The sequence below is a fragment of the Panulirus ornatus genome, chromosome 36 (genome assembly GCF_036320965.1).
Source record: "Panulirus ornatus isolate Po-2019 chromosome 36, ASM3632096v1, whole genome shotgun sequence".
NCBI lineage: Eukaryota > Metazoa > Arthropoda > Malacostraca > Decapoda > Palinuridae > Panulirus > Panulirus ornatus.
The window spans coordinates 10,693,718-10,720,914 of NC_092259.1; the positions used below are offsets into that span (position 1 = coordinate 10,693,718).

At 50.7% G+C, this 27,197-nt stretch overlaps 1 protein-coding gene across 14 annotated transcripts in view; it reads left to right on the forward strand.

Annotated features, from left to right (window-relative positions):
• LOC139760347 (cubilin-like) overlaps positions 1-27,197 on the forward strand; it is a 344,737-nt gene that overhangs the window by 132,471 nt on the left and 185,069 nt on the right. For 2 of the 14 annotated variants that reach the window (XM_071683390.1, XM_071683391.1), the window contains exon 2: positions 1,481-1,974. The exons of the other annotated variants lie outside the window; for them this stretch is intronic. The gene's annotated coding sequence lies outside the window, so the exon portion shown is untranslated. The remainder of the gene's footprint in view (positions 1-1,480; positions 1,975-27,197) is intronic. 14 annotated transcript variants of the gene reach the window in all.

Here is a 27,197-nt window from a genome sequence, read left to right on the forward strand (position 1 = left end):
GTATTGATGACTATAGCCTGGTGACTGGTGAGGAACACCTCTGTATATTGATGACTGCAGCTGTGCGAGGAACACTTCTGTATATTGATGACTATAGCCTGGTGACTGGTGAGGAACACCTCTGTATATTGATGACTGCAGCTGTGCGAGGAACACTTCTGTATATTGATGACTATAGCCTGGTGACTGGTGAGGAACACCTCTGTATATTGATGACTATAGCTCTTTGATGAACACCTCTGTGTATTGATGACTATAGCTCTTTGATGAACACCTCTGTGTATTGATGACTATAGCCCTTCGGTCTGGTCAGGTCGATGGTGGCGTGGTTGGCGATGGTCCAGCTCCGGCGGTTGTTGAGGTGTGTGTCAGGAGGGCGATGTCTAGTCAAGGGGAGCTGTTGTCAACGCCGACACTAGTGGTGGAGTCGTCCGCGTACCTCCCGCCTAGCAGGTACATCCATCGAGTCATCGGTAATGAAGACGAGGAAGCCGAAGGGTCACCATCTTCGTGCCCTGTGGGACACCACAGATGTAAAGGGATTGGAAACTGGAGACGGCGCCCATGGAAGGATTCAGCTTGGCTCTGCTCACTCCTGAAACACACTGACCATATGGCATGAATCTTTTCAGCAGTCCAGTGTTGCCTATGCCTCGACTACGTGGGAAGTGTTTAGCGAAGTCAGCGTTTAAAATGGGAGCGTCAGAGTTCTTGCGTCTCTCAAGGTTGCGATAACTGTAGTCCAAAAGTCGTTTGAGGGCAGTGGGGTGGTAGGGGCCCTTCCCATTACTGACCTGGGGAGTCGGTGGAACTTCCAGTTGGCTCTGGAAGCCCAGGTCATGCAAGACATCCGCGGCGTGAGGCTGGGATATGGGTCGTGAAAGACTGGCTCTGTTGACTTTGGGATCTGGGGCGATGATATCTAAAGACTTCGAGTCAGTGGAGCATTTAGATTAATGGAGGCGGACATTGATGCTGGAACGGTGGGGCTTGAGGATATGTACGTATATACATGTCTCTCTCAGTCTGTTTATTGTCTTTTTGAGTTAGTTTACGAAATTTGATCAGAATGATGTATATATATTTATGTATTGATTGATGGTGGAAGTGCAGGAATGTATGCACTCTTCCACATGACACGGGCGAAAGTACCAGAAACAAGTGTACAAAGGGGAAAGAACCAGGAGTACTGGGAGGGAGAGGATTGAAGGAGGGCAAGTGAAGGGCGAGTGAATATGAGGAGGAGAAAGTTGCTGGGTTGGTGAGGAAGCGAGGGGGAGGTAAAGTGAAGAGTCAAAATATCATACGTCTGAATCGAGCAACCGTTGACAGCCCCCAACCACCACTTAACCCTCATACATCTTACTATCATCAATTCACTCCCATTTCATCAATTTACTCCAATTTAACCCATTTAATCTCATTTCTTCCTCCCCCCCCTCTCCCTCTCTCTCTCATCCCCTCTTCCGTGTGAGGGCAGGAGGTGCTACGGTTGAGGTCCAGCCTTGGTGGGAGGGGGAACAAAAGGAGCTCACTAGACCGAAGATATGGTGTCGACGACCTTTTAATCTGACGAGGGAATAACAACAGCCCTTCAGTCGCCCGCTTAACTGCCTAGTACGACTGGGGTCACCATCGACACGAGACACGAACCCTTTAGTGACACTGAAGTTTCAAACTCGATGGGAAGAAAGTACCCTAAACCCTCATAACATTGACCAGATTAGGACAGTGATTCGAGACGGCTGTTGACCATAAATAGATGGCTCCCTGACCAAACCCGGGAGTGGAAAAGAAAAGATATTCCTGATCTGTCGTTAACGCTGAGTTACCGATGAGTTTCCAAGACCTCTTGAAAAACCCGGACGACGCATAACGCACACAACGAACGACAACGACGACGACGCGCAACGAAGTAGGACCGGCGGCTCATATTTTTTCCCGCCAGACGCCATGACTCTCCCCGTCGCGTAGGTGAGTACGGTAGACTGAGGCGATGGTTCTCTCACGGGTTACCACCATGACCCCCGGGCTGTGTCCTGACCTGCGGGAGGATTATATCTTCCACAGGGATATGGTGGAATGATTAGATGTTCATCTATAGTGTATTAGACACCTTTTTTTTGTGCATGTTTTGGATTGAGATAAAGGGGTGGAGAGGCTTATTCAGAGGCGGGTCTCTGGGTTTGTTTATGTATGCGTAGGACGTACACATGGTAGTTTGTCGCATGTCTGAACACACACACACACACACACACACACACACACGGTGCCGGGCATGGTCCATATAGAGCTAACACCCTCACGTTGTACATCATATTTATTTTGACAAGTGACTTCCTCTCCCATGTACACTCCCCCATCCACTGTCCACTCTCACCCCCCACCCACCCACTTACGCCCCTACACCCCACACCCCCTCCTCCTCCTGTCTCCGTCCCCTGCTGTCATCTGCCCCCACCCCAACCCTTGATGTGAGAGTCCTCTCTCTCTCTCTCTCTCTCTCTCTCTCTCTCTCTCTCTCTCTCTCTCTCTCTCTCTCTCTCTCTCTCTCTCTCTCTCGTCATTATCTCCCCCTCTTCCTATCGTCTCATTCTCCCATGCCTCTCCCGGATCTTCTTTTAAGGTTTGGTAACGTAGGGGGCTTCTCCGTGACAGGGGTACAGTAACACGCCAGTGTGGTATTGTAGTTCCTCACATCATGTGGTTAGAGGTGCCCCCTTGAGGACGACCTAATGACGTTTGACCCTTGACCCTCCCTCTTCGTGCACACGACCACTGAGAGCGACGCTACGGGCTTTGACACACGGGGTCGTGGTGCTGCGCTGGCCATGGGCCGCACCATCGTGTATCAAGTGATTATAAGATTCCCTCGGTCAATGTTAGACCTGACGATACCTCTCCCCTCCTCCGCGCTCCACCAAGACCCATCCACACTTGTGTGGGACCTTGGCGGCTGCAGCCCGCCCCTCCTGAGGTGGCGAGCATTGGCCTTTCGGATGGGTCACTGCCGTCCCTTCGCTTCCCTCACTCGAGAGCGCTACACCGGCACGACCATTTGGCAGGACTTGAGGATATTTCAGTGGGGTCATGATGTGGCCGTCTGCGCTGCAGTGCGGGAGCAGAGGTTGAAACCCCGTCGTCATCCCGACGGTGTAAGATGATGTATCGGATCACTTGGGCAAACTGACACAGGTACCGAAGTGGTGTAGACTAGTTTTGCTGGTACAATTCGGGTGGGTCGACAGCCATCAATATTTCAGAGCACTTGGACCATTTTGCTTCTGATATCGACAGGCGCCCTGCAAGGTTCCCTCCCTCCCTCTCCTGCACCGAGTAATGCGATGTTGATATTTGAGGTGCGTGTTACCAATACAATTGGGTACACTTGAATGACACGTAGATTTGAATGGTTCACAGATTTTCACTGTCGCATTAACTTCCATCTAGTACCCGCCCTCCTAATGTGGGTTAGCACTTTGTACCTACCCGACACGTCGTTGGGTTCATATGAGCAGTGGTTGCTTCTGTTGTCATGTCCTGAGCTTGCTTGTGGATGAGCCAGGAGGCGAGCCTGCTTGTAAGTCCTGTAGTCTCTTTGTATGTTTATAATTACAAGTCACTTTCACCCTTTGAGAACTACGTAGGTCAAGACCCTTGAGCTGGTCGTGACGATCCTTGGCTCTGTTGGCCTGAGATTTGACCTGACGCTTTGAGGGTCAGGTCGGCGACGCGACGAGGTGTTTGGCCTTACCCTGATTGGGTTGTGGGGACGTAGATGTGTGGCCTGGGATTCTCTTATTGTACTTTATAAGCTGCTGCCGTGACCACGAAAACTGACAAGGACTGTAGAATAAACTGTTGTCCATCGAGATGTTGTGGTGGTTGCTGGCCAGCGAGGGCGAGGGGATGGGTGCAATGCGGTTGTTTGGGACGGACGTGCGTGTAGCATGAAGGACCTGGTGGGGGGGTGAGGGAGGAGTGGTGGAATCCTGCCATACGGTCGGGGGAGGACCAGACGATGGCAGGGGAGGACCAGACGATGGCAGGGGAGGACCAGACGATGGCAGAGGAGGACCAGACAATGGCAGGGGAGGACCAGACGATGACAGGGGAGGACCAGACGATGGCAGGGGAGGACCAGACGATGGCAGGAGAGGACCAGACGATGGCAGAGGAGGACCAGACGATGGCAGGGGAGGACCAGACAATGGCAAGGGAGGACCAGACGATTTACAGTTGACTGACAATCCTGATTGTGCCTTAAGCCTGCGGGCCGCGGCCTCGGACAGCCTGACTGATCAAAGTAACAAGACAGATGGGTGCCAGGCCGACCTGTAGGAGCCGGAGACAAGTTGCCAAGTGATGCGAGGTGTGGGCAGGTGGTGTCGAGAATGTACATTTGATCACGTAATACGATATACTTCATGCTGAGGTCACCATCCTACTTTAATATGCGTCAGGCCAGAAATATTACTAGTTACAGAGCTCAAAAGTATTTTTACTTTTATGAAAATGATTTATTTATATTCCCATCAGTAACTTCTCTGCACTCATACCATTATATACGGATATTCACTTCCGCGAACGACATGAGAATTTGACACGGGAGACGGACGGAGTACAATGAATGGGCACCACATTTATCTTGTGTTTTATGGAGCATTTCCGTTGTGTTTGTCGTAATTGTTGTTTCTACGTGAAAACCACTTAGGACGGGGCACCTCGTCGCTCCCGCGCGCGCACACACACACACACACACTGACGGATTTCCATCAAATGTTGGTCGTTAGGCGTGACGCACGACCCTTGTTGGACGACCCTAACGTTAGCGGTTGTGGCGGTGTACGACCCTCGTGTTCATGGTCGTACGACCCTCGTGTTAATGGCTGTATGACCCTCGTGTTCATGGCTATACGACCCTCGTGTTCATGGTCATACGACCCTCGTGTTTGTGGTGGTCGTCATTCTCGTGCCTCTCATTAATGGTCGGTCGTACGTCTTGGTGTCCGCCTGACGTCCTCGTCGTGCCTTTGCGTCGGTGCTTGCTCACCTGAGGTGCGTGTCGTGCGCCCGTCCATCAGGGCGCTCCGTCGTCCACGTACCCCCCCCCCCCCCCCCCCCCGGCCGCCGCTGCAGTCATCTGTCTACCTCCTTCTGCTTCTGCTTCCTCTTCAGCCTCGTTCGCTGGCTCTGCCCTCCACCCCTCCTCGTCTGGCGTGTCACGTCTTCGCCAGGTGTTATTGTCTCTCGGCTTCTACTAGTGTCTTTTGGCGTCTCGTAGTGTCTTTTGGGCGACTCCTTGTGTCCTTTGGCGTCCCCTAGTGTCTTTTGGCGACTCCTTGCGTCTTTTGGCGTCTCATTGGGACTTTTAGCGTCCCTTAGTGTCTTTTGGCTTCCCCTAGTGTCTTTTGGAGACTCCTAGTGTCTTTTAGCGACTCCTTGTGTCTTCTAGCGTCTCCAAGCGTCTTTTGGCATCCCCCGGTGTCCTCTCGTGTCTCCTAGGGTGTTCCGGCGGGCGTCTCCAGGTGTCTCCTCCTAGCGTTTCCCTAGCGTCATCTGGGTTTGGGGCAGGGAATGCTTTGGCGGGGGAGGAGGAGGAGGAGGAGGAGGAGGGGCTGCTGGTGGGGGGGGGGGGGGGAGTGAAGACAAGTTATTAGTTTGTCTTGCGATATTGATTTCAGGGCGCGGCAGCCTGTGTGTGTGTGTGTGTGTGTGTGTGTGTGTGTGTGTGTGGCCTTCCGCCGAGTTACTAGTAAGTTGGCCGGGTCTTGGCCCCAGAGATTCCACCCCCCCCCCCACCACCACCTTAATTAACTTCCACGATAATTTTAGAAAGGGCGGCTAACTTTTTTCCCTCTCTCTCTCTCTCTCTCCCTCTCTCTCTCTCTCTCTCTCTCTCTCTCTCTCTCTCTCTCTCTCTCTCTCTCTCTCTCTCTCTCTCTATAACTTTCTGACAGAACAAACTGTTGTTGTTGTTGTTGTTGTTGTTGTTGTTTGCCTGTGGGGGAGGGGAGGTTTGGGGGGGGGAGGGGTGGTCTGTGTCCCTCGCGCTCCAAGGGGAGGCGAGTGTAATGAGGGTCCGATGGTTTCTTCTTGTGCGGCCTGTCTGGTTTGGGTATGGTCCGTGATGATGGCGGGGGTGGGGGGAGGAGGCTATCCTGGTCTGTAGCTGGGTCCGTGAAGCGGGTACCGGTGGATGGCCTGTTCCCCGGGGAGGCTGTTAACGTCCGTGTGGTGGATGACGGGTGTCGGCGCCGCTGGATGACGTAGTTCGAGCAGGTGTTGCTGTCTCCCGGCCGTCATCATCCGGGCCGTTCGTTGAGCATGATGGTTGACAGATGTTGGAATAGTTAAGCAGGTGTTTGTTGTCTGTTGGAGTGTTGTGGGTGTCTGTTGGGATGTTGCTGTCTGTTAGGTGTCTGTTGGAGTGTTGTGGGTGTCTGTTGGGGTGTTGCTGTCTGTTGTGTGTCTGTTGGGGTGTTGCTGTCTGTTGGGTGTCTGTTGGAGTGTTGTGGGTGTCTGTTGGGGTGTTGCTGTCTGTTGTGTGTCCGTTGGGGTGTTGCTGTCTGTTGGGTGTCTGTTGGGGTGTTTCTGTCTGTTGGGTGTCTGTTGGGGTGTTGCTGTCTGTTGTGTGTCTGTTAAGCCTGCTGGGAAATGGGTTTAAGTTCTGGTTATCAGCTCACGTTCTTACTGTATGATTTTTTTCTTTTAAAAATTTAGAATAAATTTTAAGATAAATTTCAATTTTTTTTTTTCGTGTTTTTAGTGAACCATTTTCTCCATAACCTGTTGCTGTGGAAGACCTTTTATGAGCTCCAGATGTTTTAGAATTTTTTTTTTTCAACCAACGTGTATTTTAAAAGTTTTATTTTCTTTTGTCTTTTCTGAAATATTTTTGGGAGGCATTTCCCATTTCCTGATGGCGGCTGTTAAAATATACTGTTTCGGAGATGTGGCATAACTGATTTTTTTTGTTTTTTAAATACCAAATTCTTTCTGTTCGAGGTTTTGTAGCTTTTGCGATGATTTTTATACTTTCTGTAACTTAATATTGACCTTTGATACATTTTGTAGATGTATGATACTTTATATTTTACCTTCGTGTATATAATGTTCTATATTTCGTAGATGTATGATACATTATATTTCACCTTCGTGTATATAATGTTCTATATTTCTTCAGTGTTCTCTAGTATCATTGTTATTCATCCCATTCATCATTACCTATTCATTAGCCTCTGCATAAAGTTCGCTCCACGGTGTGGGCCAGAGGAACAAAGATGCATACGTATATAATTCTCATCTTTTACGATGGGTGTAATCTTACACGCATGTCGCTCCCATGATGGACTCTTTTATACATCCATCATTGTCTTGCGATGGGGCCAGGATTTACCAGTCAATCCATCTCTATTAGTGCTGACTCCATCCCATCAGTGTCCATCATACTCCTTCATGGTGAATGAGAGGGAGCTGCAGCCCAGTATTTGCCACTGGAAGGAGGAGTTCTTGCTGTACTTGACGATTATAGGGTCTGTGATCCCATTGCTATCTGTTCTGTTATGACCCCCAAGTGCCCAATACCTTCTTGTTCCCTCCTCTCCTTAATAGAGCTATGAGGAGGGGATGTAGTTGGTAGATAAGACGTGGTCCTTGTCTGTATGGATGACCTGGACTTGGGTTCATGTCGTGACCTAGAGGGTACGACGGTATACGACCCTTGAACACTACGGTGCGACCCTTGAGTACTACGGTACGACTCTTGAGCACCGCGGTACGACCCTTGGGCACGATGGTACGACCCTTGAGCACTACGGTACGACCCTTACTTATGATGGCCTAACATTTTACCAAAGTACGGCGCTACGACCCTTTGAACAGGTCGTGAATACCCCCCTTTCCCAGCTGGACGTAACCTTCCTCGTTGCATGTTCGTCACGACCCTTGAGCTCTCGTCGGTACGAACCCTTGAGGGCGGGTGGCGGTGGCGGCGGCACGACCCCTTATGGTTATGCTGGCGTGAGTGACCTTTTGACCTTCTGGGAGGGGTTGCTCTCGCAGGCCAGGTTTTGTATGAGAGACGTCGGCGATAAAGCGAACAGCCACTCATGACCCAGCTCCGTCGGCATGAGGACTCGGCTCATTGATTATAATTAGCTTTCTGCCGCGTGTTGCTGGTAATGAGACGGTCCTGCATTGTGAGGCAGGGTCTGTAGAGATCTTTACGACGTGAGGTCGAGGGATAGAGGAGAGCTTGTAGACCTGGCACAAGTGTGCTTGTAAGGCGATGATGCCCTGTGTCGTCCTCACAAGGCTGAGGTCGTGTTGAACGTCGTCCGCTGCGAAGGCAACGCAAGCAAGCACAGGGCATGTCTGTCCTCTTCAGTGATTAACGCCAACAAGTAAGAGAGTTCAATTTTTGGTCTCCCGTCATGTTGAAGTCTGTTGAGGAGCGTTGCTGACGCCGTGTGACGAAGGCTTGCCCTCCAGTAACTGGCCAGGAACCACAAGGCGAACCTCATCAAGTTTAGCAACGCCGTGATGAAAGGCCGTCTCATCCATTGCTTAAGAAGTATTTTTCTCTTTTGGTGTGTGTGTGTGTATGTGTGTGTGTGTGTGTGTGTGTGTGTGTGTGTGTGTGTGTGTGTGTGTGTGGTAGAGAGGGAGAGAGAGTAAGAGGGAGGAAGGGAGGGGAGTGGAGAGGAGAATTGATGGAAATATTACCACATTGGGTTCCCGTGGGTCTTGATTTACGGGATGGTCACTCCGTCCGGCCGAGATAACCCGCTTGTGTGTCCGGCTACAGGAGTCTGCCAGCCGAGTTGGCCGCTCACGGTTTACTTGAGGGAATCTGCCGGTTTTATCCCCCGGTTTTGAGGGAATCTGCCGGTTTTATCCCCAGGTTTTGAGGGAATCTGCCGGTTTTATCCCCCGGTTTTGAGGGAATCTGCCGGTTTTATCCCCCGGTTTTGAGGGAATCTGCTGGTTTTATCCCCCCGGTTTTGAGGGAATCTGCCGGTTTTATCCCCCGGTTTTGAGGGAATCTGCCGGTTTTATCCCCCGGTTTGCTGGCAAGCGGCGAGCAAGATGAGCATGAGTGAAGTGGTTTTATAGTCACAAACTTGTGTAAGAGAAACAGTGCCTCCTCCTTAGGGGCTTTTACCTTAATGGCCGCAATAAGATTTTTAACCATTGCTTCCCCAAGGTCAGCTTTTAACATAAGCCTTGTGGGAGTTGACATAGATTGTTCGTGAGTGAGGTCAAGCCGTGTTCACATGAAGTTTAGGGAGTGATGAAAGGTCGGGTGTTTTGGTGACATTCACATGCTATGCCGTGGACCTTGGGAGTGGGTGTACCTAGTATTTTAAAGCCATTGATTTTAAAGTGAAATGCTGATGACGTGAAAACGTTTGACCTTTTGGTACGTAATGACAGCGAATATTTGGAGGTCGGGGCCTTTAAAACTGAATGTCTGGGATACTCAGCAATACTAGTCTTTAGGATTCTTCTGGTGAGTTACTGAATTCACGGAAGACGGTGGGTAAGGGAGCGGATGACGTCAAGCGTGAGGAGTGAGGAACGTGTCTAGAAGACCAGAGGTGGCTGGTCTCCACATTACCTTTTGAAGACCAGAGGTGGCTGGCCTCCACATTACCTCTTGAAGACCAGAGGTGGCTGGCCTCAACATTACCTCTTGAAGACCAGAGGTGGCTGGCCTCCAGCATTACCTCTTGAAGACCAGAGGTGGCTGGCCTCCACATTACCTCTTGAAGACCAGAGGTGGCTGGCCTCCAACATTACCTCTTGAAGACCGGAGGTGGCTGGCCTCCAACATTACCTCTTGAAGACCAGAGGTGGCTGGCCTCCACATTACCTCTCGAAGGCCAGAGGTGGCTGGCCTCCACATTACCTCTTGAAGACCAGAGGTGGCTGGCCTCCACATTACCTCTTGAAGACCAGAGGTGGCTGGCCTCCAACATTACCTCTTGAAGACCAGAGGTGGCTGGCCTCCAACATTACCTCTTGAAGACCAGAGGTGGCTGGCCTCCAACATTACCTCTTGAAGACCAGAGGTGGCTGGCCTCCTGGTGACTTCTTTCCCATCACGTGCCACATTTCCTCATGGTTATCTGGATACTGAGGAACGCGGAGAGTGTATGTTTATAGACCCTTCCCTCGTGGCCATACCTTCCTCATGTGAGGTCATGACGGGGCGCAAGGTAATTCCAGTGATCAAGTAAACGTCTGATTGACGATAACAACGAGAGGATAACATATCGCAAGGTTAGGTCAGGTTAGGTAGGTTAGGTTAGGTTAGGCGGGTAACACCACTCTTATCATATTTTGAACTCACATGGGAACTCCTGACGATGGTTTCTCTCGGTACGGAAAATTCTGACTCCTATGATACAAGAAAGTGGTAGCCAGGAGTGTAAGTAGGGTCATGATGGTCGTGATTTTCTAGCTTGACGGGGGAGGGGTTGACACCTGTGGAAGTCGTGCCCTTAAAACAGGTGAGTGCGCGCCTTTAAGTCTGTGAGTCTCTGCCTCTTGCCACCGTTAACGGCATAGCGGCGAGCTGTACTACATGGCCATGCTAACGCACCAGCATATGGAGGCATATCCATGTAGGGGTAGCGTACATCCCGAAGGCATAGTGACGTGGGGACAACACGTTCCCCGCTGGCTCACCGACGTGGGATCATTTGCCTCATAGTTATAGCGACGCAGGAACAGCTGGGCATAGGTGACTACCGTGTGGCAGCAGCAGCTGCTGTGTTGTGGGCTGTACGTGCATGCAGCTGCCGTTCTTCGTTGGAGGAGGAGAAGGAGGAGGTCAAGGCAAAAGTGTCCTTATAAAGGGTTACGTCCTCATCCACCGACCTTAGTGAATAAGGCAAGTCCATTGTTGATCTGTGCGCCGAGTTCCTTCAGCTTGACATGTAATAATCTACCACTCCGGTCCTTGTAGGTTATTATGGAATGATATATAATTCCGTGTCCTCCATGTTATTATATGTTAATCTGCCGTTCCAAGTCCCTAGAGTTTAATATATGTTAATCTGGCGTTCCAAGTCCCTCCAGTTAAACATATATTAATCTACGGACCTGGCCCGTACAGTTTAACATACGGAAATTGAATTTAACACACTCCAACTTATAAGTCTCAGTCCACTTCAATTTACCAGGTGTTAACTCATGGCCCAGGGGTCCCCGACAGTGTAGTACGCGGTGATGTACGGGTTCCGATCCTCTCTAATTTAACATTCGGGTCTGGTGGAGCATCAGTGTAGCTCCCCGGGGCGACACGCTAACATTACCCACCCATGAGGGAGACTGAGGTCGTCTCGGGCCGCCAGTCGTGTCGTCCGTCACTCGTCCTCGGGAACCCAGAGAGCGTCACCCCTCGTAACAACCCCGTCTCCTGCACCGCCAGGGTTCACCTCCTCTGGGGGGCCTCGGGTAACGACGACCAGTCGCCCCCCCTCCCCCAAGGCAAGTGATCGGTCGCCAGCGCGAACGCCCCAGGTTCCCTGGGTGTTGTTGGCGGAGGGAAAGGCTATGTGTCTGGAGAGAGAGAGAGAGTTTCGTGACTCAGATTTAAGAGGAGGAAGAAATGATACGCTTTTGAAATGACGCCACGGCCATTGGGTATGATGATATGGCCTGGCTTGTAGCCTAAGCATTAAGGGTCAGGTCGAGGGTCAGTGCCATCATACTCTAGGTCTTCACCGTCCTTAAGAAGATTTAAGGGCTGTTGACCGGAGGAGTAGATTGGTGAGATTGTCACAAATGGAAGACTTGGCAAATGATGCGTCTCGGCTGATCCCCATTTGTTGACAGATTGATGGCACGTCCTCCCCGAGGTGCTGATCATGATCATGATGACCCACCCTCCTGGTTATAGGAGGTGAGGAGGCCGCCGCCACCACCGCCTTGTGTCGCCGTAGGTTATGTATTGTAATGGACTATATCTTCTCAGACTAAGGGCCCTCGGTGTTCCCACACTAGAGACACACACACACACACACACACACACACACACACACACACACACACACACACACACACACACTCGTGTAAGTCAATATCTGAACATTCTCGGTGAGGGGCGCCACTCGTCACGCCCTCTTAGCCTCCTCCTTCCTTCCCCCCTCCTGCAGAAATCAAGTTGAGATAACACGATCACATGAAGCAGTGCTGCGGCGAGCCGTATGGTGGCGGCAGACGAAGGGGGCGAAGAGGAGAGGAGGGGAGGCGCCTCCTTTCCTGGGATTTATACCTCTCGTATGTCTTACGTCGAAGCTTTACGTTCGTTCTGGAACTATTCGCCGACAGGGGATATTTGCGCGGATTGTCTCACAGAAGATCTGAGAGAAAGGGAACGTATATGATTATATATATTGACTGTATTTATCGTATTGACGTATGGTAATTTGTGAATTTGTCTTTGTGTCTTTGCGTCGCGATGCACAGGATGTGTTTTCATCGGCGGCTGATCCGTTCCCCCAGGTGGTCTCTTCGTACTGGCGGAGGGACCGCTGAGAACCCTGGCTTTACGCGATGTGAGCATCAGCAGCATCAGCGGACCCCACACCCCAGCCTAGGGGACGCCGTCCACGGCCGCTGTCCCTACTGTACTAGATATTTATGGACTATGAAATTATGCCCATCACCTATACGGCGCGTAGGGCAAGGAGGGTACTCGTGTGTGTGTTTCTGTGTCCTCAGTGTCTCCCTTGTATTTCCTGTGTACATCGTAGGGTCGGATCAGGTTCCAAAGATGAACGGTGCAGGGAAGAAACAGACGTCGCATCGACCCAGCCTCGTGTTGTTCGTGGCACCACGTTCATCATGTGGTGCCAGTGTGCTTGCTCAGTTATACGTGGTCTAGTTCAGATGACGGGGTCGCTCAAACAACCAGTTCTCAGGTGCAGTAGATGAGGCGATATTTGAAGTAGAGGAAGAGGGGACTTTGGGTTTAGGGCATCAAATTGTGAAAGGCCAGACTGAGAGAGTGCCTTCCAACTTTGACCCTACAGCAGCAGGTGTGGTTAATAGACGAGTAGAGACAGGTAGACAGGGTAGGTAGAGACAGGTAGACAGAGTAGGTAGAGAGACAGGTGGAAAGAGTGGAGAGTAGGATGAGTTATATTGTGAGAAGAGGGCCAGAGGGCTCTTCATATAGGATCCTCAAACCCAATTAGGACAGGACCTTATGAACCTTCCTCTGTCAAGAGATAATTAACATACAGAGAGAGACACACAGAGAGACAAGGTTTGATATCTCTCTACAGGAGAGATGCATCAGAGATACTCATATGCTAATGAGATAGCATTAGAACGAGGACTTATAATTCTTTCAGTAAGAGATGATGATGTTTGTAAGGAAGGGATTTAGAATGTGAATAGTTGACAGAAAAGGGAGAAAGGTGTGAGTGTACCACATCACATGCTTGGGCACGACGGTACTACCCTTGAGCACGACGTAACGACCTTGACGATGATGTCCTGGTCTCTGATTGGGTCAGGTTGCTGGCCATACCGTCACACCCAGAGGTCGTCCCGTCATGCTCAAAGGGTTAAGGTGTTTTGGGCCACCGACAACCAGACTGTTGCTCCTGTGTTGCGAGGGTTCGAACCCCGAGACTGCAGACGATGCTTGGGGTGGAACACTGACGAAAACAAAGTGGAAGACTCGTCTCTTTGGGGATTTGACCTTTGGGAGGTCAAAGGGCGAGGGTGGGTCACAGATCCACATGGAATTGGTGAAGGTAAGGACGTGGAATGACGAATGTATTGCTTGGGTCACGTAACCATGGACTTTTTAAATTTTGAACAAGGGATATTTAGAGCGGACATGAAGCGCTCAGAATAAGCAGGTGGCACTGACAGTAAACACGGAGCACAAACAATGTACGGAGAACGTGTAGAACAAACAAGGAGAACATGGAACAAATATGAACATTTGTTATTCACTGTTGTCAATATTGGTGGACCCCATTTTGAATGGCATGTTCTACTTTTCGTCTTTAGTAAATTGGTTTAACGCAGTTTTTTTTTTCAACTTTGATGATTTGTTTCGGTTTATTCATAAGCCAGCGGCATATATTTCATTGGTTTATCAATAGGCATGGTTTACTCTGTTGGTTTATTCGGAAATTTGGTGTTGTGTTTTAATGGTTTATTCATAAACTGATGGTGTGCTTTATTGGTTTATCTCTAAGTTGACGTCATACGTTGTTGGTTTATTCATGTATATTTTATTGGTTTAGCTTGATATTTTTATTTAGTGCGATAAACCCCAGCTTGGTTATTTACATACATATAATACTATGATAATTGCATCAGTTAACGTGTATACGTATAGCTGTATACTTCAGCACACAGCTTCAGTAAAGTGATATCATACACAGCATTGCTGACAGCACACTATAGTATACGTGTGTGTATGTGTATACTTACGGTAAGTGTAAGTAGACTCAAGGATGTAAATGAAAAAGAGGAAAACATGAATTTGACTGGATTTTTGTGTGTTTTCCATATGCAAATTGATGGGATAATTCTCAGATGTATATTTCGAAAAAGACTTCTTGTCTCGATTTTATTTTTTTTTCGATAAGGAGAAAATAAATTGGCCATTTTGTTTTTGTTTTTGTTTAGGTCAGAACGAGGGTGTCTGTGATTACATTACCCTACTCCCCCCCCTCCTTCCCCTTCACTTAAGGAGCCCGTGTAGATGATCCGCCTCGCCACCATCCCATCACCCCTATATCTCCCCCCTTCCCTTCGCCGTTAGCTCTTTAGGCCGTCTCCTCCCTCGGCCACGTCCTCCCTTGGCAGCCTCACTGGCCACACTTCCTCATTCCATACAGCTCTCTAGCCTCCCCCCATACAGCTCTCTAAGCACCCCCCTTCTCTTTACAACCCTCCGGGAACCTTCCTCCCTCCCTCAACTCCCTTCCTATTGACCTCTCCCCCACCCTCCCTCCGCAACTTTCCTCCCTCCTCCCGACACACCCACCCTCACCCCCTCACTAGCAGCGGCCCCTCAATGGCGACTGGTTTTATTGGCTCACACATCACTTTCCCCGATCATCTGGCCGAGCTTGACCCTTTTAAGAATTCCTCACGGAAATAGGATTGGGAATCTGGGCCTCTTAAATATTCCCGGGAATGGCACCAGCGGCAGGTCGCACACTCCCAGGGTCCAGCCTGGCTCCAGTGACACACACAGGGGGGTGTTGTCCAGCCTGACACCCAGGGGGTATATGGTCAGCAGTGGTGGGTGGGGACCAGATCTTACCATGTGTGGTGGGACTGTGTGAACATCTACCTGTGTACAGGGGAGGAGATGAAGCTACCATTTTCTTTGCAGCTTTTGATTTATTATTATTTCTTTTTTTCATCAGGTTTTATACAGATTTTGAGAAAGACGTAGACGGGGATTATAGAGGTTTCTGACAAGCTGTATCACGGGGGTTTTGTATGGTGTAGATACAGTAGGTTGTAGCTGGGCTCTTTTGTAACGTAAGGTTCACAATGTATATATATATATATATATATATATATATATATATATATATATATATATATATATATATATATACCCCTCAGTTCTCAGCCATATTGGGTTTGGTGGTTTCCAACTCCACGAACACAACGGTGCGACCCTTGTGCACGACCCTTGAGCACGACGGCACGACCCTTGGGTATGATGCCAATGGCCTGTAGCTAAATCCAGTAAGGGTCTGGTCAAAGGCCAGGCTGTCATATATATATATATACCCAAGGGTTGCACCGTCGTGCTCAAGGGTCGTGCCGTCGTGCTCAAGGGTCGTGCCGCCGTGCTCAAGGGTCGTGCCGTCGTGCTCAAGGGTCGTGCCGTCGTGCTCAAGGGTCGTGCCGCCGTGCTCAAGGGTCGTGTCGCCGTGCTCAAGGGTCGTGCCGTCGTGCTCAAGGGTCGTGCCGCCGTGCTCAAGGGTCGTGTCGCCGTGCTCAAGGGTCGTGCCGTCGTGCTCAAGGGTCGTGCCGCCGTGCTCAAGGGTCGTGTCGCCGTGCTCAAGGGTCGTGCCGTCGTGCTCAAGGGTCGTGCCGTCGTGCTCAAGGGTCGTGCCGTCGTGCTCAAGGGTCGTGCCGCCGTGCTCAAGGGTCGTGCCGTCGTGCTCAAGGGTCGTGCCGTCGTGCTCAAGGGTCGTGCCGTCGTGCTCAAGGGTCGTGCCGTCGTGCTCAAGGGTCGTGCCGTCGTGCTCAAGGGTCGTGCCGCCGTGCTCAAGGGTCGTGTCGCCGTGCTCAAGGGTCGTGCCGTCGTGCTCAAGGGTCGTGCCGCCGTGCTCAAGGGTCGTGTCGCCGTGCTCAAGGGTCGTGCCGCCGTGCTCAAGGGTCGTGTCGCCGTGCTCAAGGGTCGTGCCGTCGTGCTCAAGGGTCGTGCCGTCGTGCTCAAGGGTCGTGCCGCCGTGCTCAAGGGTCGTACCGCCGTGCTCATTGGCTTAGCGACCGCCACACCTTCAAGGGTCGTACCATCCTGCTTGAATCCCAGTGTCATGGAGGTTGAACTCGCATAACACAGATGGTCCATACTTGCACCTAAATTCGGTGGACGGTCGACCATCTTCGTCCTCCCCTCCTCGACCATGCCGGCACTGCTTACTGGTGGGGGGGTATAAATATAGCTGGGTCCTGCTGACACGCCTGCAGTATTGAACACCTGTTGGAAATCGCTGAGCAAACACAGGAGCGACGCGGCCGATTCCGTTTTTAGTCGTAAAGAGGGTGGGGGGGGGGGGGGGTTGTTGTTGACCGAGGGGGCAGAACCCGTTGATATACATTTCTTATTGATGATATATATATATATATGTATTATCGGTAATCCCTCCCTCCCCCCCTTGTAACCCCAGCCTTCCTTCTCCCCCCCCCCTCCCCTCACTCTATCTCTGCCTGTGGAATTGTTTTTTTAGAGCCTCTCTCTCTCTCTCTCTCTCTCTCTCTCTCTCTCTCTCTCTCTCTCTCTCTCTCTCTCTCTCTCTCTCTCTCTCTCACACAGGGGCCAAGTTGTTTTGTTTATTGAAATCAAGCTGCCGTGAGGTTTTTGTTTTATACAAGGGAATGCAAATGAATCCAGAGGAATTCAAATACTGCTTGCCCTGGAGGCTGTGTGTGTGTGTGTGTGTGTGTGTGTGTGTGTGTGTGTGTGTGTGTGTGTGTGTGTGAGTGTCTGCCACATATGGGAGAGTTCAGGAATAGAGAGGTTAGTGTGGAGAAGAGGAGAGAAAGAGAGAGAACGTATAGCTTTTGTTTTCCGTCCTTGATAAGGTTGTGGTGGGCAACATACTGGTGTCCTCTGCCTGGATGAGGCAAGAGGCGAGGTGGTACTGAAATGGCTTGTGCTTCAGGAGGGTGTGTTGGCATGGGTGAGGCGCCTGAGGGTAAATGTTGACGAGGCCGGTTTAGGAGGGTCTGTGTACTCATGGGTAAGACAATGAGGGAAGGAGTTTTCCTCATGGGTGTATAAATAAGCGACGGCCTTCCACGCCCCGGGAGCAGACCTGTAGGCTCGGGTGTGGGCCTAGGGACACACACACACACACACACACACACACACACACACACACACACACACACACACACTCAGCGGGGAGGTAAGCGGGTGTGGAACAACAGCATCGAACCCTGACCTTTTTATAGCCTGGCCGGGGAGTGGGATCTTTTTCTTCCTGTAATATTTATCTTGGCGCCATGGAGGCCGCAGTCACCCCCCCGACACCAGCTGGGTCATGCAGCAGTAGCCCACCCACACCACGTCATCTGCCTCCCTCCCTCTTACGTTGTCCCTAATGGTAAAATTATCTCCACTATGATCTCAGGTTCGTTTGAAAATGTACGTCAGGAATGCAACATGTTCACAACTGTAGTTATGGTTGATTGATTCTAGAATCGGGTCGGAGATGTTGGCATGGTTAGCTTCATCTTGCTTCAGAATTTTGAGAGATTCGACATAGCGTCCCCTTCTCTAATGCCCTCTGTCTTGTTCCTTGCTTCGTTGTGGAGGCTCGTGTTCCTATCCTTTGGAGGTGAGGGAGGGCAACGATTGTTTCATCAGAGGTTGTGGGAGACACAAGGTGGGCTGGTTCATTTGGCCGAACTCGACAATCAGTGGAGATGCTGGTCCTCTTCATTTCTATGGCCTGGTCGGGACTGATTGTTTTCTGTTGGACACACGCCGTTAACAGGGAGGCTAACCTGTTTTCAAACCCATCTCTTCAGGTCCCTTTCTTGTTCTTCCTTTTTCCCAGGTGTTAGAATAGTGTCTCCAGTACTAACCCTCCCCAAGCGGGGCTGTTGAATTCGCTCTCCTCTTCTCCATCCACGTGAACGGCGTAGAATTAGCGCGAAAGGTACGTTGTCGACGGTCGAGTCTTCAACCCTCCGTTTCCTGCACGTTGACTCCTTTATAATGAGGTTATCTCTGTCGTGCCAATAATTACTGTAGACCACGCCTTCATGAGAGAGAGAGAGAGAGAGAGAGAGAGAGAGAGAGAGAGAGAGAGAGAGAGAGAGAGAGAGAGAGAGAGAGAGAGAGATGGCTTAGCGCCCCCTTGGTACGAGGTAAAACGTTTCTACCCGTCCGTACTTGACCCTCTCCTGGTAGCAGCTGACGGAGAGAGAGGAACCTAGTCTCTCGCGCCATGACCCCGATCTCGAAAGCTTAAGCTGCGCACTGATTAGACGTGACACAGGCAGTTTTACAGATAAGAACGTGTTTTTTAAACGCGACAGCTGTTCACGTGGTATCAACTCCAGTCAGCTGATAACATGTTTTCGGGCAATCATATGATCATATGGTTTCGGGCATCCAGCAGCAGATAACGTATATTCCAGCGGAGAGCTTGTCTAGAGGGCTTTCCATGGTCGTGTGTGTGTGTGTGTGTGTGTGTGTGTGTGTGTGTGTTGCGTCATATATCTATGAGAGATTCGCAGTGAATGCGACGTCACGTAGGGAGGATGAGGAACGCATTCAGGCTAAATTTGGTGTTGGCCAGACTGACTACACACACACACACACACACACACACACACACACACACACACACACACACACACACATCTTGTCATTCGACCTGACGTGAGATGCTTGACCTTTAATTGAAGGTCAGGCGCCTCCGTGACGTCATGTGACGTCAGAGCCTGGCGATGGCCGGTGAGGATTGTGGTGGTCAGACAATCAGTTTAATGATTCGATTTACCAGCCCACAGTGGCATGTCGTGGGCGAGGCATTACAAGCTCTTGGTAGCCTCGAGGGGTGAGTGTGTACAGGTCAAGTGATGGTGGATTGAGGGTCAGCAAGGTACCTACCTGTATGGAACGAGTTGAAGTCATTGAACACGACTGTTTGACTCCTCGTCCCCCCCCCCCCCCTGCCGCGGCCTTTGACCTTGGGAGAGTCAGGTCAAAGGTCAAGCCAACGAACCGCTCCTGGTAGCGTCGCGTTGTCAAAGATGATAAAGTAAAATGCGGAGAATATATATATATATATGTATATATATATATATATATATATATATATATATATATATATATATATATATGTATATATATTCATATGAGTCCACGGGGAAATGAAACACGATAAGTTCCCAAGTGCACTTTCGTGTAATAATCACATCATCAGGGGAGACACAAGAAAGAAATATAACAGTCAATTGATATACAACGAAGAGACGCAGCCAGGACGCCATTTCTTTTCTTTTTTTCCTCTTTTTTTGGATAGCAGAAAGTTGTTGACCAAACCACCTGGACTGAAATAACCAGCTGGCGATCCAGTAATGTAGTTTGGACTACAGCTGGGTGAAGTATCATTTGCATAATTTGTTTTGGGTTTTAATGAGACAGTTGGGGGTCGGGTGCAACAGCCACAAGCTAAATGATATGGTTGCTGCTCCTATTGAACTACCGTTATGGTAACAGCCGTTTGTCACAGTGGGATCAATGATGAGTAATCATTAATTGTAATCATTAATCATGAAGTGACGCACAGGGTCCGTCCGGCACAGGCCAGATTTAATCCTTTGAGCACGACGGTACGATCCTTGAGCACGACGGGACGACCCTTGAGCACGACTGTACGACTCGAGCACGACGGTACGATCCTTGAGCACGACGGTACAACCCTTGAGCACGACGGTACGATCCTTGAGCACGACGGGACGACCCTTGAGCACGACTGTACGACTCGAGCACGACGGTACGATCCTTGAGCACGACGGTACAACCCTTGAGCACGACGGTACGATCCTTGAGCACGACGGGACGACCCTTGAGCGCGACGGTACGATCCTTGAGCACGACGATACGACCCTTGAGCACGACGGTACGACCCTTGAGCACGACTGTACGACTCGAGCACGACGGTGCGACACTTGGGTAGGATGACCTGGGCCTTAACCTCGACCTGCATCAGTCAGGTCAAAGGTCATTCGAACGTGTCTGTGGGAGCATTTAACGTGCGCTCAAACAGGTCGCACCAAATGTTGCTGCGCGTTAGAATATCATAGAACGTAAATGACGGGTGAGAGGGAAGCTGGGTCGTAGATGTGGTCGTGTTTACGACGGTTGGATGAGTGTCCGTGGTGACGTGTGTGCGTCCGCGCCAGTCATCCGTCAGTTCCCCGCGTGAAACTGTACGAGAATTCAACTTAGACTTGTATTATATTTCACAGTTTGTCCAGGAAAGCAGTTTGTGTGTGTGTTTGTGTGCGCGCACCCACACGTGTGTGTGCGTGTGTATGCTCTTGTTCTGTCGCATGTATTATGTATTTATGTATGTATTTATGTATATATGTATGTACTGCCGTCGACCCAGTACATGCAGCTGAGTTCAGCTCACACTGCACTACATAAAGACGTCATCTGTTCTCTACATAACACGTGAGTGAACACAAGGTTAGGTTGGGTTAGGTTAGGTAAGGTTAGGTTAGGTTAGGTTAGGTTAGGTTAGGTTAGGTTAGGTAAGGTTAGGTTAGGTAAGGTTAGGTTGGGTTAGGTTAGGTTAGGTTAGGTTAGGTTAGGTAAGGTTAGGTTAGGTTTGGTTAGGTTAGGTTTGGTTAGGTTAGGTTTGGTTAGGTTAGGTTTGGTTAGGTTAGGTTAGGTTAGGTTAGGTTTGGTTAGGTTAGGTTAGGTTAGGTTACGTTAGGGAGGGTTGGGTTAGGTAAGGTTAGGTTGGGTTAGGTTAGGTTAGGTTAGGTTAGGTTAGGTAAGGTTAGGTTAGGTTAGGTTAGGTTTGGTTAGGTTAGGTATGGTTAGGTTAGGTTAGGTTAGGTAAGGTAAGGTTAGGTTGGGTTAGGTTAGGTTAGGTTAGGTTAGGTAAGGTTAGGTTTGGTTAGGTTAGGTAAGGTTAGGTTAGGTTAGGTTTGGTTAGGTTAGGTTAGGTTAGGTTAGGTTAGGTAAGGTTAGGTTTGGTTAGGTTTGGTTAGGTTAGGTTTGGTTAGGTTAGGTTAGGTTAGGTTAGGTAAGGTTAGGTTAGGTTAGGTAAGGTTAGGTTTGGTTAGGTTAGGTTAGGTTAGGTTAGGTTAGGTAAGGTTAGGTTTGGTTAGGTTAGGTTTGGTTAGGTTAGGTTAGGTTTGGTTAGGTTAGGTTAGGTTAGGTTAGGTAGGGTTGGGTTAGGTAAGGTTAGGTTGGGTTAGGTTAGGTTAGGTTAGGTTAGGTTAGGTTAGGTTAGGTTTGGTTAGGTTAGGTAAGGTTAGGTTAGGTTAGGTTAGGTAAGGTAAGGTTAGGTTGGGTTAGGTTAGGTAAGGTTAGGTTGGGTTAGGTTAGGTTAGGTTAGGTAAGGTTAGGTTTGGTTAGGTTAGGTAAGGTTAGGTTAGGTTAGGTTAGGTTAGGTTTGGTTAGGTTAGGTTAGGTTAGGTTAGGTTTGGTTAGGTTAGGTTAGGTAAGGTTGGGTTAGGTTGGGTTAGGTTAGGTTAGGTTAGGTTAGGTAAGGTTAGGTTAGGTAAGGTTAGGTTAGGTAAGGTTAGGTTAGGTAAGGTTAGGTTAGGTTAGGTTAGGTTAGGTAAGGTTAGGTTAGGTTAGGTAAGGTTAGGTTAGGTAAGGTTAGGTTAGGTAAGGTTAGATTAGGTAAGGTTAGATTAGGTTAGGTAAGGTTAGGTTAGGTTAGGTTAGGTTAGGTAAGGTTAGGTTAGGTAAGGTTAGGTAAGGTTAGGTTAGGTTAGGTTAGGTAAGGTTAGGTTAGGTTAGGTTTGGTTAGGTTTGGTTAGGTTAGGTTTGGTTAGGTTAGGTTAGGTTTGGTTAGGTTAGGTTAGGTTAGGTTAGGTTAGGTAGGGTTGGGTTAGGTAAGGTTAGGTTGGGTTAGGTTAGGTTAGGTTAGGTTAGGTTAGGTTAGGTTTGGTTAGGTTAGGTAAGGTTAGGTTAGGTTAGGTTAGGTTAGGTAAGGTTAGGTTGGGTTAGGTAAGGTTAGGTTAGGTTAGGTTAGGTAAGGTTAGGTTAGGTTAGGTTTGGTTAGGTTAGGTTAGGTTTGGTTAGGTTAGGTTAGGTTAGGTTAGGTAAGGTTGGGTTAGGTAAGGTTAGGTTGGGTTAGGTTAGGTTAGGTTAGGTTAGGTTAGGTTAGGTAAGGTTAGGTTAGGTTAGGTTAGGTAAGGTTAGGTTAGGTAAGGTTAGGTTAGGTTAGGTTAGGTTAGGTAAGGTTAGGTTAGGCTAGGTTAGGTAAGGTTAGGTTAGGTAAGGTTAGGTTAGGTAAGGTTAGGTTAGGTTAGGTTAGGTTAGGTAAGGTTAGGTTAGGTTAGGTTAGGTTAGGTAAGGTTAGGTTAGGTTAGGTAAGGTTAGGTTAGGTTAGGTTGGGTTAGGTTAGGTTAGGTTAGGTTAGGTCTCAGTGCTTGTTGGGAGAAGGTGGAGATTGCCCCCGGTGATTGGAGAGTTCCTGGGAGGTGATAGGGAGAGATTGGGGTTGCAAAGAGATCTCGTTAAAGGCGGAGATAGGACGCATGGAGTAGATATCCGGGTTCCCCTGGGGGTGAGGGGGGGGGGGTGAATCAGGGATTAGGAACGGTTTTGTGGTGGCTGGTCCTTAGTTGACCATGGCTATGTTTTACTTGGTCCTTGTACGTGGTTGGTTACGTGGTTGTTGGTTCTTGTACGTGAATGGAAAGTCTGAAACGATGGAATTAGTTCCTTTTCTTCTTCTTCTTCTTCTTCTTCTTCTTCTTCTTCTTCTTCCTTTCTCCTCCTCCTCCTCCTCCTCCTCCTCCTCTTCTTCTTCTTCTTCTTCTTCTTCTTCTTCTTCTTCTTCTTCTTCTTCTTCTTCTTGTGGGCAGTTCCAGATTCATGGATTCCAGTGGGATCAATCTCTTCCATCACCAGCCTCGCACTTCGCCTCCTGACAGCTCCTCCTGCTCGTCAGGCATCTGTTTCCTCTCTCCTTACCGGCAATCAGAAAAATATATCAGGGGGGTCGCGCGCAGGGGGACACGCGGAACCATCCACATACAGGGGGTCACGCGGAACCATCCACATACAGGGGGTCACGCGGAACCATCCACATACAGGGGGTCACGCGGAACCATCCACATACAGGGGGTCACGCGAAACCATCCACATACAGGGGGTCACGCGGAACCATCCACATACAGGGGGTCACGCGAAACCATCCACATACAGGGGGTCGCGCGGAACCATCCACATACAGGGGGTCACGCGGAACCATCCACATAAGGGAAGGGAAGAGGGAAGAAGACGGAGGGAGGGATGGGTGGAGAGAGGAGGAGAGAAGGGGAGAAATGCAAAGGGAGGAGGGGAGAGAGAGGAGTGTTCTGTTCTCCTTTTTTTCCCCGCCCTTTCTCCCCAACTCACTCCCCTCCTTCCCTCCCTCTCGCTCTGTGTCTCATTCTCCCCGTCTTATCACCCCATTTCTCACCTCGCCTCCTCACCCTGTGTGTGTCTCCCCAACCTCTTAACTCCCTGTCCCCCTCCCGCCCACTCACCGCGTCTCTCACCCCCATATCTCACTCTCCCGTCCTCTCTCTCTCTCTCTCTCTCTCTCTCTCTCTCTCTCTCTCTCTCTCTCTCTCTCTCTCTCTCCTCCCTCCCGGGCTCCACTGTGGTTGACAGTAACCCGTTGGGTTGAGCAGAAGACGAGACACGGCGGGCCAGGGCCAGGCCGCTCCCTGTCATGTCCCGGCTACTGCCGGGCACCCGAGGGGAGGTGAGAGTGTGTGAGAGGAGAGGAAGCTGGTGACGCACCGAGGGAGAGAGGGGAGGGGGGGGGGGAAGTCTGCAATCCTGGGGTATTTTATCCGGGGAGGAACGTCTGGAGTGGGGAGGGTGGGTGGAGTGTGTCAGGTGAGGCTTGGCCCTGGGGAGAGGCCGGCCCGGGGGTGCTGTGGGGAGAAGGGTTGGGAGAGTCGGGGGTGGGGAGAAAATAACGAGCAGAAGGAGTGAGAGAGAGAGAGGGGGGGGGGGGGGAGAGGGATTGGTAGAACGGAGCAGTTGGGTGGAAGATCAGAGATGGAGGTAGATAGAAGGAGGAGGGAGGAGAAGGAAGAGGGAGGAGGGATTAGGAGGCAGCAGGATGGAGGGGAGGAGCACGGTGGGGAGGGAGGAAAGCAAGGAGACGGGGAGGGAGAGGTGGGTGCAGTAGATTCAGAGTGAGAGTGGCGTGAGAGTGAGGCACACTGAGGGGACGGGTGAGAGGGAAGGATCAGGGAAGACAAGTGGCACTTGAGTGGGGGAGGGGGAAAAAAAACTCCCCAGTTGTCCCTCAAGCGGTGTCTTCATCACCCTTCCCGCTCCAGCGGACCGTCACACTCTCCCTGGGTCGTCTTTCCTCCCACTCTAACCCTCCCCCCCTCCCTCTTTATCTCTCCCTCTCTCTCTCAGCCTTTACTCCCCACACCTCTCCCCTGGCCTCCAACGCTCACCCGGCTTCCACACTCTCCCCCTGGCATCCACGCTCTCCCCTGGCCCCCAACACTCTCCCCCGGGCCTCCACACTCTCTCCCTGGCCCCCAACACTCTCCCCCTGGCCTCCACACTCTCCCCCTGGCCTCCACACTCTCTCCCTGGCCTCCACATTCTCTCCCTGCCCTCCATACTCTCCCCTTGGCCTCCACAGTCTCTCCCTGGCCTCCATACTCTCCCCTTGGCCTCCACACTCTCTCCCTGGCCTCCATACTCTCCCCTTGGCCTCCACACTCACTTATGTACACTTTTTCAGCCTGATATTCTTGGTCCCTCCCTCCCCTCCCCTCATTCTCCCCACATCCAAACATTTCCCATAAACTCGCCATCTCTTCTGTCTGCCCAGGATCCTCTATACATCCCACACTCTCCCTAGCGCTCTTCCTCATCCTTCTCTCCTCTCACACGCTCGGTCATTAGGGGCCTGCCTCGTCCGCGGACCATATCTCTCACTTTATTATCTCGTATCTCTTGCTTTATTGTCTCCGTTTTTCCCTCACTGATTGACTGTCTCGTCATCTCCCCCCCCCCCACTCTCTCTCTCTCTCTCTCTCTCTCTCTCTCTCTCTCTCTCTCTCTCTCTCTCTCTCTCTCTCTCTCTCTCTCTCTCTCTCTCTCTCTCAGGACGGGTTTGATGAAACGCGCCGTGCCGTACACGGCCCAAGAGGGGGGATTACCCGGAGCAAAATTCGGAGGCGATGTGATCCATATATGCCGTCCTTCACACTCGGTAATCCCCCAAGCATGTTGTCATTGGGATTAATCAAGGGGGCAGGTGTACGAGAGGAGTAATCCCCAGGTATTTAGTTAGGCGTTGCTGAGTTGTTAGGTCGACCCTCAGTTATTAATATCCAGGGTAATGTTGAAGTGAGGGCCTGTTTTAGACATTTTAGGGACCTAAGACTTAATTCTCTTTCATGTGTGTTTCGCCCGCTAGCGACGTATTCAGAGAAGACAGTGGGTAAACCCCGAGACCCACATTAAGTAAACCACTTGATGGGGAAGACCCACCCACCCTCCCACCCTACCCCAACTACTTAAACCGCTTGTTAACTTCTTTCAAGTTGTGCCCAGCCAAGCGGGTGGCACACCGTGTGCTGAGGTCTAACCAGCAGCATCAAACAGTTTGGTACACCAGGCCTTTGGTAAATGGCTTGAGAAACTGCCCCTAGTACACACACACACACACACACACACACACACACACACACACACACACACACACACACACACTCGAGTATATACGCAAACGATCCCAAAAATCCCACTCGCCATTTAGGGACCCCTCGCTCACCTTTTGGGGTTCCACTGACCCTTCAAGGGTCCCATTAACCCTTCTGGGGGGCCCCTCATTCACCGATCGATCCCCCCCCCCCCGCCCGCCTCCTCCCACTCACACCTTGGTGCTACCCACTCATCACTTGGGACCCCACTCACCGCGGGTAAGGCCCCCTTGCTCACCACTCAAAAGGCCCCTTCCACTCGCCTCTGGGAGGGACCCCCCTGCTCACCACTCAGAAGGTCCCTCCCCCACCCTCCCACTCGCCTCTGGGAGGGACCCCCGTGCTCACCACTCAAGGGCCACGCCCCCACTCGCCAGTAAGGGCCACCCCCTCCCACTCATCAGCAGGGTGCCGGCTCCTCAGGCAGGCCGTCCTGTCTGGGGTTGGCGGATAATGTTTTCCTCTCATTATGGAAGACTGAGGACCTTTGAAGACACGCCAGGTAAACAGGATGTCATTATCTGCTATGGCTCGTTACCTGCCCTGGGGACGCCTTGTTACCACCGCCGCTCCTCCTGACGACGCAGCGGATGCTCTTGGTTATTACGATGCTGCGGATGCTGTGGGCGCCCTTGGTTACGATGCTACAGGTGCTGTGGGTGATGCTCCTTGGTTGTGATGCTGTGGACGCACTTGGATGTTATTATGCCGTGGGTGATGCTGTGGACGCTCTTGGTTATGATGCTGTGGACGCACTCGGTTATGATGCTGTGGACGCTCTTGGTTATGATGCTGTGGACGGTCTTGGTTATGATGCTGTGGGCGCCCTTGGTTATGATGCTGTGGACGCTCTTGGTTGTGATGCTGTGGACGGTCTTGGTTATGATGCTGTGGGCGCCCTTGGTTATGATGCTGTGGACGCTCTTGGTTATGATGCTGTGGACGCTCTTGGTTGTGATGCTGTGGGCGCTCTTGGTTATGATGCTGTGGACGGTCTTGGTTATGATGCTGTGGGCGCCCTTGGT